Source organism: Sciurus vulgaris (assembly GCF_902686455.1).
Source record: "Sciurus vulgaris genome assembly, chromosome: 7".
NCBI lineage: Eukaryota > Metazoa > Chordata > Mammalia > Rodentia > Sciuridae > Sciurus > Sciurus vulgaris.
This window is the reverse complement of record NC_136467.1, coordinates 103,969,251-103,984,923: the sequence shown is the minus strand read 5'-3', so window position 1 is coordinate 103,984,923 and position 15,673 is coordinate 103,969,251. Positions and strand designations below refer to the sequence as shown.

The 15,673-nt window shown below is 38.0% G+C and overlaps 1 protein-coding gene across 21 annotated transcripts in view; it reads left to right on the top strand.

Annotated features, from left to right (window-relative positions):
* MLIP (muscular LMNA interacting protein) overlaps positions 1 to 15,673 on the top strand; it is a 233,480-nt gene that overhangs the window by 22,712 nt on the left and 195,095 nt on the right. The window contains exon 2 of one of the 21 annotated variants that reach the window (XM_079147616.1): positions 1,718 to 1,775. The exons of the other annotated variants lie outside the window; for them this stretch is intronic. The gene's annotated coding sequence lies outside the window, so the exon portion shown is untranslated. The remainder of the gene's footprint in view (positions 1 to 1,717; positions 1,776 to 15,673) is intronic. 21 annotated transcript variants of the gene reach the window in all.

The following is a 15,673-nucleotide window of genomic DNA, read 5'->3' as shown; positions in this document are numbered from 1 at the left end:
GAAGATTTTATGGACTAAGTTTCCCTCATTCCCGGAGGTGTTTCTTGATTTTCTAGGCAGAACAGCTAGAAAAGTATTGTAGCCATTCCTATCTGTCCTTGTTAGTGTTGCTCCCTCTTCTTTCTCCTCCTCTTTCTCTTCCTCCTCTTCTTCTTCTGTTTCAATAAATACGTTTACAGATTTATGGCTGAGCTTTCCACTTGTTTCCCTAGCAACAGATTTTTAGATCCTGAACAAATTATTATTTTTTAAAAAGTCATGACTCTATGACAACAGAAGGTATTAAATTGAAGAGTATAATAACTAAAATTATCACCAGGAAGCCACAGTCTAGTTAAGGATAAAATGGGAAATTATATAAAAAATTTACAAGACATCTGCAAACTGATGTTTTGTGACAGAAACTAAACATGCTGAGGACAGAGTTTCATTAAAGTTTTAGAGTGAAAAAGCAGCAGATCTGGAGTCACATGATTGTCAACATTGGGAACAATTTACCTAATTACTCTTTCCTTTTGGCCACACATTTTGTAGATTAGGAGTAAATTACCTCCTTTTTAATTTGACAGGATCACTGCTGACGTCATTATGGTGATGAATATATACCATGCGAGTGTATTGAAATCAGGAGGGGTAGGAATCTCTCCATCACTACCACCATCAGCAGCCCTTAGTAATAACATTTCTCCTGACTCAGGGGCTAGGAAGGTGATCACGAATGGGAAAGGAGACATGAAAAATAAATGGGTGTAAGGTGACACCTGAGAGGACTTAGATCTGGTTTTGTGTGTTCAATATAAACTGAAAAAAGTCTCCAGACACTCAAAAGTTTTCTACAATTGTGCTCTGAGATTTTAGTGTAGCCCTTCATCAACTCCCCCTTTTTACATCCTGAAGGCTTCCTTAGACCCAAGGCTGCTGCCTTTGAGGTAGTCTTAAGTCAGAGAAGTAGAAACAAATACACACAGAGACGTTGATATAACCTAATGAGATCTTCTCCAGATTGAAACTTTTTAGAAAATGCTCTCATGGTCTTAAAAAGTGAATGTGAATGTGAAATTTGTGTTTTATTCCTTGGTATTTGTATTTGTTTTAAAGTAAAAAGTGGCATTTTAATTTAATAAGAACACTTACCTCTTCTCCCTGGAGTTAGTTAAGATGTAATGAACTAAAATGATTAGTCTTGAAAAACTGAACTGAAATGAAGAAGCTTAACACACCTTGTCATTTAAAAAATGTCTCTTCTTGGTGTTTAAGTTTATTCTAAGTGGTTTTATTCATGCCTACCCCAACTCTTTCCAAGGAAAGCTGCTCCACCCACAGTCTCATGATTTTCTTGTTTTCTGTCAAATATGTTCTCCACCCACCAAGGCAGAGAAACTGGCCCACTCAGAACTAGCTCAGTGATCTGTGTCTGGTACAAAGATGGGTTTACACCCTTGTAAAGTTAGGAATATGATTGATAAATGTTAATGATGGGAGTTATCATCTACAAAGAAGCAGGGAAAGCAGAACTTAAATAGTAGAAACCTACAGTCTTAAGTAAGGAAAACTCAAGTTTGGGACTGCAACAGTTTGAGAAATGAATGAGACTGGAGAGAAACTGGAAGCCCAAGGCAGCACAGTGTTTCTATGTAATAGTCCATTTTTTTATTGTTCTAACAAACAGTGTGAGCCTGGGTATTTTATGAAGAAAAGACTTCTTTTTTTTTTTTAGATCTCAGTTTTAGAAGCAGGAAGTCCAAGATCAGGTGGCTCCATTGGTTCAGCCTCTGGTAAGATCCCCCAGGGTTGTGTCATATCATGGTAGGTGGCATCATGGTGGGAGTGTGTCAAAAAGGGAGAGATGATATGGTGAGATAAGAAGTCAGAGACTGGGGAGGGGCCAGTCATGCTCTTTTGTAATAGCTTGATATCACAATTACTTCCTCCATGAGACCAGCAAGACTCCCTTACAAGGATAATGCCCCTACAAACCTAATTACCTTCTACTAAGCCCTGTCCTCTTTTCTTTGTTTATTTATTTTTTGTCTGTGGGGGCACATTGAAGATGGAATCCAGTGCATAAGCATACACTCTACCACTAAGCTAAACCCCCAGCTTCCAGTCTTACCTCTTAAAAGTTCCACCACCTCTAAAAATGTCTACACTGGGGACCAAGCTTCTAACATGTAAGTCTTTGAAAGATAAGCCACATCCAGACCACAGCACTATGTCAACACAAAAGTGTGAGGTGAAGGTTTCCTGGATTGGGGCATTTACCGTAGAACCAAGATGATTCAGAACTATGGGAAGTTGTGTGTTTTGGTACTTCATCTTATAGAGTCACCAAAAAGATGATAACTTCAGTGTTTCTTTCTTTGAAACTGAAGTCAAAACTAAACTTCTGCTGTGGCCTCATCCTCAGGATAGAAATAGGATTAAGTGTGCATGAAGGATTTTATTGATGGGATTAAAATGTTGTAAAGTCGATTTAAGGTGATGGTTGTGTCACTCACTAAAGTTAGGAAAAATCATTGAATTGTATACTTGAAATGGGTAAATATTAGGTCATGTAAAATAGATGTCAACAAAGATTTTTTTCTTTTAAAGTCAAACTTCTTAGACTTTTTTTAAAAAAAGCACTTATATTATCATTCTGTTCCTAGTGCAGATTAGCAATGCATAGCAAATGCAGTAAACGTCCTGGTTATTTCAGATTTTTTTGTACTTAAATTTGACAAATGTGCCAATTACCTTTGTCTCCGATCCCTGGTTCAAGAATTAAGAGCCACAATCAATTTTAAAAGCTGCCACAGTTCTTTAGAGTGAATGAAAACAGAATGTCAAGAAGCTGCCCTCCACTGACTTGCCTTGAGTGGCTGTCTCTAAAGCATGATAGAGTGAATGCTATGTCTGATGTGAATCCACATCTTTTCCCCTTGTCTGATTGCTCAGTCTTAAATGCAGTACCCTATTTCAGGATTTCTCCAAACTGTTTAAAGAACGCACCTGAGGGTTGTGTGTATGCGTATGGTTTACAAAGATCATTTAGGAAATATTTCCAGCAAATAGGCCCATGCTCATCATTGCTGGAGCACGTATGTAGGTTAACTACTCGTTGCTTCTGCCAAGTTTTTGATGTTCGGAAGAGATCTATTCTATTAATGGCATTGCTTTATTCTAAAGACCTTGAGTTTCATTCTAAAACCATTACTTAATTTAGTGAAATTAGTGCCACATGAGTTGGAGAGTAACAGCAAGGACTGACCAATGGAAAGAGGTCAGGGATCCAAGAATTCCTGCTTGAAAAGTTTCTCTATAAGTTTTTCTCTATGATGAGGTTCGGCTTGCTTCCAATCTGCAATAGGTAAGAGCGGAGTAAAATTTCATATTGAAGTTATGTAACAGGGAATAGTTCATGGGATTACACATGATATTTGACAGGTAGGGAATTTTAGATTTCTATTTAAACATAGCTCTTTTAAATTTGGCTTCAAATTGTCAAATAATCCTTCCCTAATTAGAAATTCATGAGGGATGGTGGTCCAATGTACAAGATCAAATTTTGAGAACTTTAAACTTCTCCAAGAATATGCTAGGGGCAAAAATATGAAATTGATTTCCCTGTGAATCATCATGACCTACTTTATCACGCAGGTAGAGTTGCCATGGATGTTGAGAGAATAACAGTGTATTTGGCAGAAACTTCTAATTTTGCCTTTCTTTAAGGTCAGTTGTTTTTGGTGGCAGGCTCTCTCTATGCAAGATTATTAAGTGGGGAAGCTGGCATTTTTATCTTTCCGTTATTTGACTAGCCCAGTCACTGGTGGCTGTAGTTCACTTAGTGCCAGGTTTTTCAGAAACTTGTATCTTCTCTTTACCAAGAGTTCATCAAAATATACTTTCCACAAATGTCAAATAACCTAATTTATATTAACTTTAAATGTTGACCAATAAAGATGATCCTTGAAGGCATGGGTATTACTTTTGAAGGTTGACTATCATTTTTAATGTTAAGAAAATGTCTTTTAAAAAAACTTCTGTAATTGAATACATTTTTATGAACAGGATATAGAAAACAAAGTTAAACAAAGGAAACAAATTCCCGTACTATTTTCTGTCTGGGAATACCTGCAAATCTTGGTATATATTATTTGTGAACAAAATGGAACCATCTTTTATGCACATTTCAAACTGTTCATTTTCTCTTGATATAGTGATATTTTTATAACCTTTTACATGCTGATAAGCCATACTTAATATTTCCATGGTTTTGTATTATATGATTGCCTTCTAAATGATTTAAACAATCCACTATTATTTGATGGTAATATTTTTGTTCTTATTTCATTATTATAAGTTGTCAGAACTAAAACTCTGGTCAATTTCTTCAAATACAATAGTGACCACAGGGGGAATAAACTTTGATAATGATATCTCATTCCCATGAGCCAGGGACCTAGAAATTTCTTGTTCCTTAAAATTACATCTAGTTATTGAGACATTTTCTCTGCTTGTTCCTGAGGATAGTCTTATTTGTCAGCACTTGAAAATTAACTCACACTGAACTCATTTTGCACTCAGTGTGGAAGTGCTTTTTATTAACTTGTAAACAATAATTAAATTACTAGATCCAAATAACTAATATTTGGAAACACAGTAATCAAATAGAGTTTAAAGCATTTGAAATTAGATGTACAGCCTTTCACATGAAAGTTGTTCATGACAGACACGATTCTTGAATGGTTTCTCTGAATCTGTGATTGAAACCAATCGGTAGTTGAATGAGAAACTGCTTAAGATAGGTACTGGGGAACTGAGCAAAAGAAATGGCCAGTGAATAGAAAGGATAAGGGTGTTTCAGAGGCAAAATTTATGGGTTTTGACACATCACTGGCTACTAGGAGAGAGAGAAATGGATGATATGAACCTGGAGGTAGGAGGATGGTTCTGCCATTCATCAGGGAGGAGCAAGTTGTGTGGATATTGGATGCATTCCATGGCAGGTGTTTAGCTTGAGTTTCTGCCAGTTTAACCACATGGAGATATTAGAGTGAAAAATTGGAGCTAAAAATTAAGTGTGTATAATTAATAGTTTTAAAGAACAATTCCCCTATAGAGAAAGAATATTTAAATTTGAATGCTGAAGTGAAAAACAGGCTGGCAGAGAGTGAGTGGGCAGGATGATGGAGGAGAATGCATGGTCAGGTGGAGCCCAGGAAGAAACTTTGGAGATTGATGAGGATTGAGACCAGCTGACCCATTGACTTGGCGTCAGTGTTGAACTTCCACTAAGCAGTTCCCAATGAATGTGGGTATACAGCCAGGAAATAATGAAAATTAATACCAACAACAAGAAGAAAATGAAACGTGTGAAGAATTTACTATGTGATAGTTATAGTTCTAAAGGCATCGGTCACATCAGATAATTCAATCCTCAAGGCAATGTTGTGAAGTACAGGTATTCATTGCCTCCTATCTTTTCTTTCATGGCACAGGAAAGTGAGCCCAGGGGACTCTATCACTGGGCTATATCCCTGGCTCTTTTTATTTTTTGAGATAGGGTCTCTCTAAATTGCCCAAGCTGGCCTTTAATGCGGAATCCTCTTGTCTCAGCCTGCCAAGTAGCTGGGATTCCAGGTGTGCCACTTTGCCTGGCTTGCTTCCTTTTTAAGTCAACTTTTTCACTGCTGTTGACCAAAGACCTGACAAGAATAATTTGAGAGGAGAAAAAGTTTATTTGGGGTCTCTCATGGTTTCAGAGTTCTCAGTCCATAGATGGCTAACTCTGTTGCTCGGGAATCAAGGTTAGGCAGAACATCAGGGTGGTAGGGTGTAGCAGCGAAAAGTATCTGGGAACATGGCACAAGGAAGCAGAGCGAGAGAGTTCTTGCTGTGGACAAAATATAACCCCCAAAAGCATGGCCCCACTGACCCACCTCCTCCAGCCGTACTGTGTCCCTGCTTACATTTAATCCTTGATAGGTTCAGGTTTTATAACCCAGTCATTTCACTTCTACATTTTCTTGCATTGACTCACACATGATCTCTTTGGGGGCCACCTCATATCAAAATCATAGCACTTTCCTTTTGACAAAGTTGCAAAGATGAAGTATTTTTCCTAAGGTTATGCGGTGTGCCACATGGAGGACCTAAACCCAGGATTATGCTCTTGATTTCTCTATTAACTATCTTAATTAGCTATATGGTCTCCAACTTATTATATTCTAAATTTTGGTGAGAGAGTGGAGACTGTAAATGGGACCACTCTTTGAGGAAGTTGAGCTGTATATTGAAGAAAACCATGACAGAGTCCTGCAGGAGGAAGGGAGGTGGTAATGTAGGACAGGTAATTCTACAGGTAGGCTTGCAAGAGGAGCCATTCCCAGAACCTGAGGTATGTGGTGACCTCTCTCAGTAGCTGGCTGAAGTACAATAGAAACTAAAGTCATTTTTGCTGAAAAGATCAGGTTCTACTTTGAGGTTAGGGTTCTGAAAAGCCTGTCAGCATCAATACCAAAGGGACATAGATGAGAATGAATTGAGAAGTAAAATGCTCAAACCAGCAAGAATTATGGACAATTGTCCTGCATCCAGGTGATGATAGGTAAGAGACTGGGAAGAGGCCTTGCTTGGGGTGAATGTGGATTATGAGAGAACTTAGCCTAGTAAGAGGTGGCAAAGAACAATGACTGGAAAGGGTATCAGTGACTGGGGGTGCCTGCCCTGTTTGGGTTTCCAGTGTGCATGTTCTCACTGTGTAAGAGCCACTGGCTCCTATCCACTCTACCAAAAAAGTGTTCAAGGGAAAGGAGGTCATGAAGGAAGGGCAGACTGTAGTTACTGAGGAGGAGGTAGGAGGGATGATCAAGGCACACACTGAATACATTCCTCCTCAGAGAAGACTGTTTCCACAAGGCACAGAAGAAGGCTCCATACTGAGCCTCAGGTGGCATTACTGCGCGTGAAGTATTTGTGGGTGGGGTGTTGGGAACAGACTGATGACACCCTCAGTGGTGGGGAGATAGCAGGATGGGAAGGAGTCTTGTATTGACTGAGTCTTAGGCCGTGTTCTCTCTTACTGAAATTTCTAAAAAGAGTTAAATTTTTGTTATATGAAATATGTTCATCAAGAGTCAGTTCTTAGTACAGAGAAAGTCAGAGAGTGTGAGGAAGGGTGGGAAATGGAAATTCTGATATTGCTATGGATCATCTGGGTAGTGTAAGATTTTCCTTAAAAATCTGTATAATAAATTGCATTTTTTTCCCTTATAAAAAGAGAATAAGACATAAATGCCACAAGTATGGATACCCATATTCTTAATGCCAAGTCAAAATTCTCAACCTTTGCTGTGGGTCTGAGTCCTCTAGGGATTTTTGGGAAATCCCTAGAATCCACAGAAAATCAACAGAAAGTTAGTGTCTGAGCATGGTCCCTTGTACTAATATTCCAACAGGATTCCTCAGGTGCTCCTGACCCTCAGTCGAGGCTGAAGGCACCTACTTTACATGAGGAACAGAAGGCCAGGAGCATAGAGAACAGCCCTTTTCTACATGTGAACCTACCTGCACTGCTTGATGCTGGGTCAATGGTCTGGGGTCGTTAATAATACTTGGTGTCACTATTGCTGATTCATTATTACACTGGAGAAATCGATATTCATGCAGAGTTAGTGCTGATGGTGTTTGTTTTAGTCTACCCTCCATCTCCTGCAAAAGTAAGCTCTCGGCAAAGGGAAGTAGAGGGGGAACTCCCTATTTGCTTGTGGAGGTAGAGGACCAGGCATGAGGAAGTTATAGACCCAGCATGTGGAACAGCCTCTGACCCTCCAGAATGGGTTTGACTGTGCTCTGCTGGGTGACACCCCCACTTCCAATCCTTTGTACCTTTAATGCATTATTTAAAGCTGTATAAATCAAACTCACCATACGATTAATGATCTAATGTAAAGGATTTGTGGTTTCAGTGAAGCAATCATTAAATAGTTTTGGAGTCTCCTTGTGAGGGAATGTTCAAAGGAATATTAAATTGTGTAGTGGATAGAGAGTTTTTCACATTGGAGCTCTTGCTTCAGGAAAAGAGAGCCTTCATTCATTGATTCATTGATTTTCTTTTTTGAGTAAACTTCTGAAGGCCAGTGTCTAGTTTAAATTCACTTTTCTTCAAGTCAAGAATTAAGCCTTATACATAAATAATTATGTATTTATACATATATATTTTATTTATACATATATACTTTTATTCTACAAGAGTAATACACATTTTCTTCTTTTAACATATTTAAAAAATTTTTTTCATACATATATATAGGGTAATAATGTCTGTCTCATTCTACAGTCCTTCCCATCCCCAAGGTTTCCAGAGAAAACCTTTGACCTTTGGTTTTTTGGGATTGACTTGTTTCACTTAGCATGATATTCTCTGGTTCCATCCATTTACCTGCAAATGCCATAATTTCATTCTTCTTTAAGGCTGACTAATATTCCATTGTGTATGTGTATCACATTTTCTTTATCCATTCATCTGTTGAAGGGCATGTAGGTTGGTACCATAGTTTAGCTATTGTGAATTGAGCTGCTATAAATATTGATGTGGCTGTGTTACTGTAGTATGCTGATCTTAAAGTCCTTTGGGTGTAAACCAAGGAGTAGGATAGCTGGGTCAAATGGTTGTTCCATTCCATGTTTTCTTAGGAATCTCCATACTGCTTTCCATGGAGGTTGCACCAATCTGCAGTTCCATTATCAATGGATGAGTGTACCTGTTTCCCCACATCCTCGTCAACATTTATTGTTACTTGTATTCTTGATAATTGCCATTCTGACTGGAGTGAGATGAAATCTTAAGAGTAGTTTAGATTTGCATTTCTCTAATTGCAAGAGATGATGAACATTTCTTCTGTGGAGTTTCAAAACATAAATGAGCACGGGGAAAAATAAAAACACTTGCAAATTTTTTTTTTTTTTGGGTGCTGGGGATTGAACCCAGGGCCTTGTGCTTGCAAGGCAAGCACTCTACCAACTGAGCTATCTCCCCAGCCCACAGAATTTTTTAACTTGCAATCTAGGCATAATCACTGTTAATATCTTTGAGTATAATGTTGCTTTATAAACACACATACCCACACACACACATAAAATTAATTATGTATATAATGTTTAAGACCCCCCCCCCACTTAACAGCATATTTGAACATTATTGTTTTCAAGAAATACTCTTCTACAATCAAATTTGTCTGGATAACATTTCATAGCTTCGATATTATAATTTATTTGAGAATCTGCTGCTAGGCATTTAGATTGTTTATAATTTGGGATATTTTTGCATGTTTTCACTTTTGATTTTTCCTAATACAAAGAATGCTCAATTGAATATCTTTATAGTCAAAATTTTTAATGCTGAAGCATGGAGCAGTGGAAGAGAAAACTATTTAGCCCCAATTGGTTGCAACAGGAAAAAAAAGTGCATCTTTTTTGTATGTTAGCATGCTGTCTGGGCATTATTGTACAGTTCACCTAGACTGAGATTTTGAGAATTCTGAAAGCATGTTGGAGACAGTAAGACTTTCTCCTGATAGTATCACCTGACACTGTTTTCATATAGGAGTCTTACATGAACTCTTAGGGATCCATGACCTCTGTGTTTACAACACCTGGAATGCCATTGTTTCACCACATGCCCAGCTCAGGCTTTTGAAATCCAGCCCTTCATTAAAACTAGCTCCAAGGTCACTTTTTCAAGAACGTCTCCCCTAGCCAGTCAGGGAGAATTTGTCTCTACCTCCTATGTCCCTGCTCTACTGCCCTCTCTCTCTCATGCTTAGCCTCCTGTGGGACCTTGTGCAGTCTACCTCTTGTACGTATGTGCAGAACTGTGCCTATAGTAAATACATGTTAGTCATCTTTGTTTTATAATACATTATAACACACTACTTGGTTACTTGAGTTTAATTCACATTCTTTGAATTGAATTGCTTAATAATTTAAACTGAAATAAACCATTACAAATATTGAGCTGCTTTCTTTTTGATTATAGGGAATGGATAGTAATACAAAAACAATAACAATAACAACAAAAGGTCCTAAATTGCTGTTATTACCTTAATCTTATTTGAAAAATGTACAAAATCCCAACATATAACAAATCTCCAAACTCAACTGAAAAGCAGGCTGTTCAGTTTTAGCTTTCCTGTGCTGGAACTTCTAATGTCTAATCTAGTCCTTAATTAAATTTTGCAGTATCTGTGCTATAGATAACTTTTAGGGTGCATATAACATGCTGGAGGAAAAAAAAATGGGGGTTTGGATCCCAGATATGCAAATAAAGAGCAATTTTATTGTCAAAAAACTCTATCTTCCCTGTGTCTCACTTTCTCTAGAAAATGAGGGACTAGGAATAGAAGACCTTTATGTTGTTATTAATCACAGTAGCATGTCATTTTAAAATCACAATTGTTGAGCTATATGTATTGCTAAAATTTAGAATACTTAGTATGGACTGGTTTTATGCCAAGCATTTTACGTTTTTTCATTTGCTTGTAACAGAAATACAATTCAAATAGCTTTTAATAAAAAGGCACATTGGTTCATATACCTGGGAAGCCCCAGGGTCTAAGAACTCAAGATGCAACTGAATCCTGGAGCTGTAATGGCATAATCAGCAGTGCTGTCTTTGTCCTGTCTTGGGAGGAGAGGTGTCTCCCAAGAAAGGTCTGAGGAGTTCCCAGAGAGAGGGGGAACTTGACTCAGGGGAAGCAGAGTTCTTGGCATATGTGATGGAAAAGAATTTCAGCTCATGCTAGTCAAAGGCATTGACAGAGGTTTATTAAAGAAAACAGATACACCGGCAAGGCAGAACTGGGAGAGGAGCAATCTCAAGAGAGATACCATTGGGATAAAGCAAGGGATACACATTCGAGGGAGAATGTTAGCTGTCTCCAGAGGTGGAGACAGCAACCCACTGGTGTGGGTGTTAATACTCATGCAGGGAAGGTGCTAGGGGCTGGGCTAGAGGTGGAGCTACAGAATGTTATTTCCTTTGTTTGTGCATTGCCCTGGTGTTGGAGGGCATGGGTGAAGGGTGCAGGCCAAGGCATGTTGCTCCGGAGTTGGAATTATTCTTTGATGCTTTCTGCACTTCAGTAGTTCATGAGTGTTTCCTGCCTTTATGGAGATGTTTTATGGGCACATCCATTGAGACTAGTATCTCTCTCTTTATTCTTAAATTCCGGTCTCTGTCCCATTACTGTTCTTCATTTCTCTCCATGTCCTGGCTTCTCTGTGTTGGCCTCACTCTTAGGGTGGTTCGTGGATATAACGTAAAAGATAGATAGTGATGGATGCATGCTAGAGAATTGTGGTTGAAGTCTCCAACTCGCCTTGTTTAGACACAGGCATAAGCCTTTGCCCAGTTATGGAGAATCACAAATGATGGGAGATGTATCCTCATAGGCTGAGATGAGTGTTTAACCAGGTGGTCATGGGATAAATGTAATGAATAGGACCAGGACCAAAAAAGTGGAGGAGAAGGTGAGGGAACAACATCAGGAAAGCATATTAAGTTCCTATCAAAATCATGGTTTATCGGATGCAGAAGGAAACCAAAAACTCATCTATCTGTTATTTAGCTATCCACTGAGAACTTCTGGGTTCTTGCCACAAGTCAGCCAGGTTTAGGTTATGTTTACCAAAATTAATTTTAGAGAATTAATTAGAATTTTTGTTGTTAACCTAAGTTCTAAAAGGCACAGATACCTATTTTTCTTTGACACAAACTAATTGGAACAGTAAATAATTACATAAATGTGGATAAGCACTGACAGAAATGTTAGTATGATATGCTAGCAATCCTTGAATTGTAATCATTGTCTTACTACACATTCAAGTGTTCATCTCTTGCTATTTCTTTAGAAAGAAACTTCAGGAGAGTGATGGTCTAAGATAGAAATATAAAAAAGGATTGTAACAAATTATAATTATATAGTCTAGAAGAATAGGATAAATTAGAGTACAAAACCAAGTCTTTATTTTTTTTTTAATATGTATATATTTTAATTGTACAGTCTGACTTTCACTTCACAGAAAAGGGGATGGGGGATGGGGACTCATGGTCATATGCTGGTCTTCTTTGACTGGACAGACATTGTGAGCACAGGTTTGTGCATGGGGTTTTTGGTTTGGATTGAGGGTAAATGAATTGTGTAGGGTGGTAATTGCAGAGCATTGATAGCTGACAGTGGGGTAGGTGCTCTTGTCAGTGCCCTGTACCCATCATCTGTCACAAAACAGAGTCGTGGCATTTGATTCATTTTATAATGAAAGGTTCTATGCCTGAGAACAGCAATGACATATCATGGTCACAGATCTAAAAACTGGCAGCAGCAGGGTTTGAACTTAGCTCTGCTGGTTCTGATGCACACAATTTAATCCCTGTGAATCTATATAGTGGATTGAACCAGGTAGAATCCACTAGATATTCCTCTTTGTGTTTCAAAACAGTAAAATATAATTATTTCATAAGGTAAAAAGATATGCACAGCACCAGAATTTTTGAACACTATTAAGAGATGATCCTTATATTTTTTTACCTTTAAAACCTCACGTGAATCTGACAGAGTGGTGCATGCCTGTAACCCTAGAAACTGGGGAGACTGAGGCAGGAGGATAGCAAGTTTGAGGCTAGCCTCAGCAACTTAGTGAGATCCTGTGTCAAAATAAAAATTAAGAAGGGTTGGGGTGTAACTGTGGCAGTAGTGGGTTCAACCCCCAGTACTGAAAAAGAAAAAGAAAACCTCTGAGAACAATGAGCACTCATGATGTCTCTTCATTGATGGTTTAGAGGAATCATCTTTCTTTTCTCCTAATTCTCTTTCTAGGCAACTGCAGTATCAGATTTGAATTAATACTCCTATTTACTATAAGCAGGGACTTGTGCAGGATTTCATTATGAAATTCAAGTGACATGTTATTAATTGTTTTGATATACCATAGCAGGTAGTTGTGAAATTAACAATGGAAAAAAGTAATGCCAAATTGCAAAATGCCATCAGAATGACTACTTTTGTGATCATGGAAGTCACCAAATTTAATTCAGTCTAATCATTGAATATGCCTCATCATGTTATTGGGAATATTAAATTAGAAAAATGCATGGAAAGGGCTTTGCACAGCACTTAGCTGTGTGCGTTTTCCTATTATTTTCTTTGTATTCCCAAATTTTTAAGTGTGCATTTGTGGATTATATCCACTTGGATATTCTGAGACATGGGGATGGTATAAGTGTCCTAGTGAGTAATAAAATGAACAATACAGGAATAGTTTGAAATGAAGAATATACAAACACTCCTGGGCTGTTTAAATCTTGGCTCTTCTGTTTAAGCCTGCCGTGATGTTTACGACCAAAGCTCAATTCAGGATTTAAGTTTTCTGTAATGGAACCCATCCAGCTTTGTTATCAGAGCTGCCTGGAAGAAGCTTACCCATGTGCTACTTGCTGATGCCCAGGAATGTTGCCTATCTACAAGTTCGCTCTTTTTCACAAAAAGTCTAAAGTGGTGGAAGTTCTTAGAAGCCTAGAAACCCATTAAAAGGCCCTCTCTCTTTCCTTGCTGAAAGGCTCCTTCTTTATCAGCGCTCTCACAAGAATGTACATCCCACAGTGAGTCACACAGTAAGTTTAGCGCTTCCCGGCAAGTGACTTAGAGTCAAGTTCTGCAGCTATTCTTAGCTGCTCCACACCCTGTAAAGGATAGAAGATATGGGATGAATTTGCAAATGACACATTGTACTGATGACAAACAGGGCAGACTGTGTCAGATTGAGTTTCGGAGTCTCTGTTGTCAGGAGCTGGGTAAGGGGGAGGACAAAAAGAAATGGTTCTGCTTGAGATTTCAGTACCACAGCAGATGTAGTATCATGTCATGGAATGCACACTGAAAGCAGATATATATTTCCTTGCAATTCACTAGATTTACACATGGATTTCATCCATATTCAGGGTTAGAGTAAAAATATCACAGCAGTAACTCTCTACTTTTCATTTGTAATGTCTCATTGTGATCCTGAATACTCTAGCAGCATTGCTCTTGAATGGTAATTTGAACTTTGTTTCATTATGTACATCAATAAGGTAATGTTTCTCCTCATAGTGAGGCTAGTAAAATCAGCATGTTGATATACTGCACCTTTCCTCTAATGACATAATTGTGGTCAACTTTTCCTAGCCATTTTCTCAAGGCTGATGTCTCCTAAGGCAAAAGGAATATTTATAAATTTGCTACTATGCTTATCAAATTGTGTTATCACTATCTTTTAATATGCCTCTTTCTTGAGCATATTTTTCCTTCTATGTGTACTAGAACATGACATAGTCCCAGGCACATAGCAGGGATTAGGTATTAATATGAATGTGTAAATATATAAATATATGTATGTATGTGTGTATATTATATATAATGGGATTATATCATATATTTTGTAATTTGACTTTCAATTTCCCAAAAAGTTATAGTGGAAATTTTACTTATATACAATTAAACACAAAGATGCACATTTTTAAAGTATTTAACTTACAAAAGTATCTTATTCATTTCTTTAATTTATGGAATTATCTTATTTAGTCTGGCATATATAATTTAGAATTATTAGAAAGATATTACATTGTAATGGGATTTTATTTAATTTATAACATGGAATCAAGTAATCACTTATTATCTGTTACTTCCCTGGCTGTATGTTATACAGGAATAAATACGATTTCTGAAAACATATATATTGTGTTCAAGGGGAATCAGCATTATGAAGACTATTAGATAGGGAGGTATTAGAGGGAAAATTAAAGCAGGGTGATTAGGGGCTGTTTGAAAAGGTGACATTTGAAAAATGACCTGGAAGAGGGTCTCCTCCTGAGCTCCTTGAGGGTAGAGGTTGTAAGAAAACCATGCAGGACACAGGAAATCACATAAGGGAGTTTATTAAGCAAACAGAGTGTCTCCCTGCAGGGTAAGAGAGAAAATGAGAGGAAAAGAAAGAAAGAGAAAGGGCGCGTGCAAGAAAGAGTGTGAAAAGCGAGGAGGACAGGGAAAGCAAGCGAGTAGGAGAGAGAAAGCATGAGAAAAGATGGCGGGGTAGCTACTCTTAAGCAGTTGAATTCCAACGGGCTAACAGGAGACCAATAACGGAGAAGGATACTTGCAAGCTGACTGATGAACCCACAGCTAGCTAGGATGTTCACAGACTGACAGTAGTTGGGAGGTAGGGAAATGACTGCAAGGGAAAGGGTGGGGAGAGCAGCTTTGTACGTTATAGAGGTCATGCTGTTTTGCTAACCCTTATGTGACAGTCCCTGCCCTCATGGAGCTTAGACCCTAAGGTCTAATGTCATCTAGGTTAACTCCAAGTTCTGAGACCTAGTGATTTTTTTAATTTTACATATTCATATATATTAATATTTTAAACTTCTCTCCAATAACCATATGCCATTTTTGTAATAAGAAAAATTAACAACATATATATATTTGGCAAGCACTTCACCACTGAGCTATACCCCAGCTCCATGGCTTATACTAAGGTTTATACTAAACATTTTAGATTTAGTTCTTTTGTTAGACTCATCCTACTGTGAACACATACCACATGTGCTAGCAAACTACCCCTTAGCTTTATTCATGTGAACTGCTGTTTGAACTAAGAC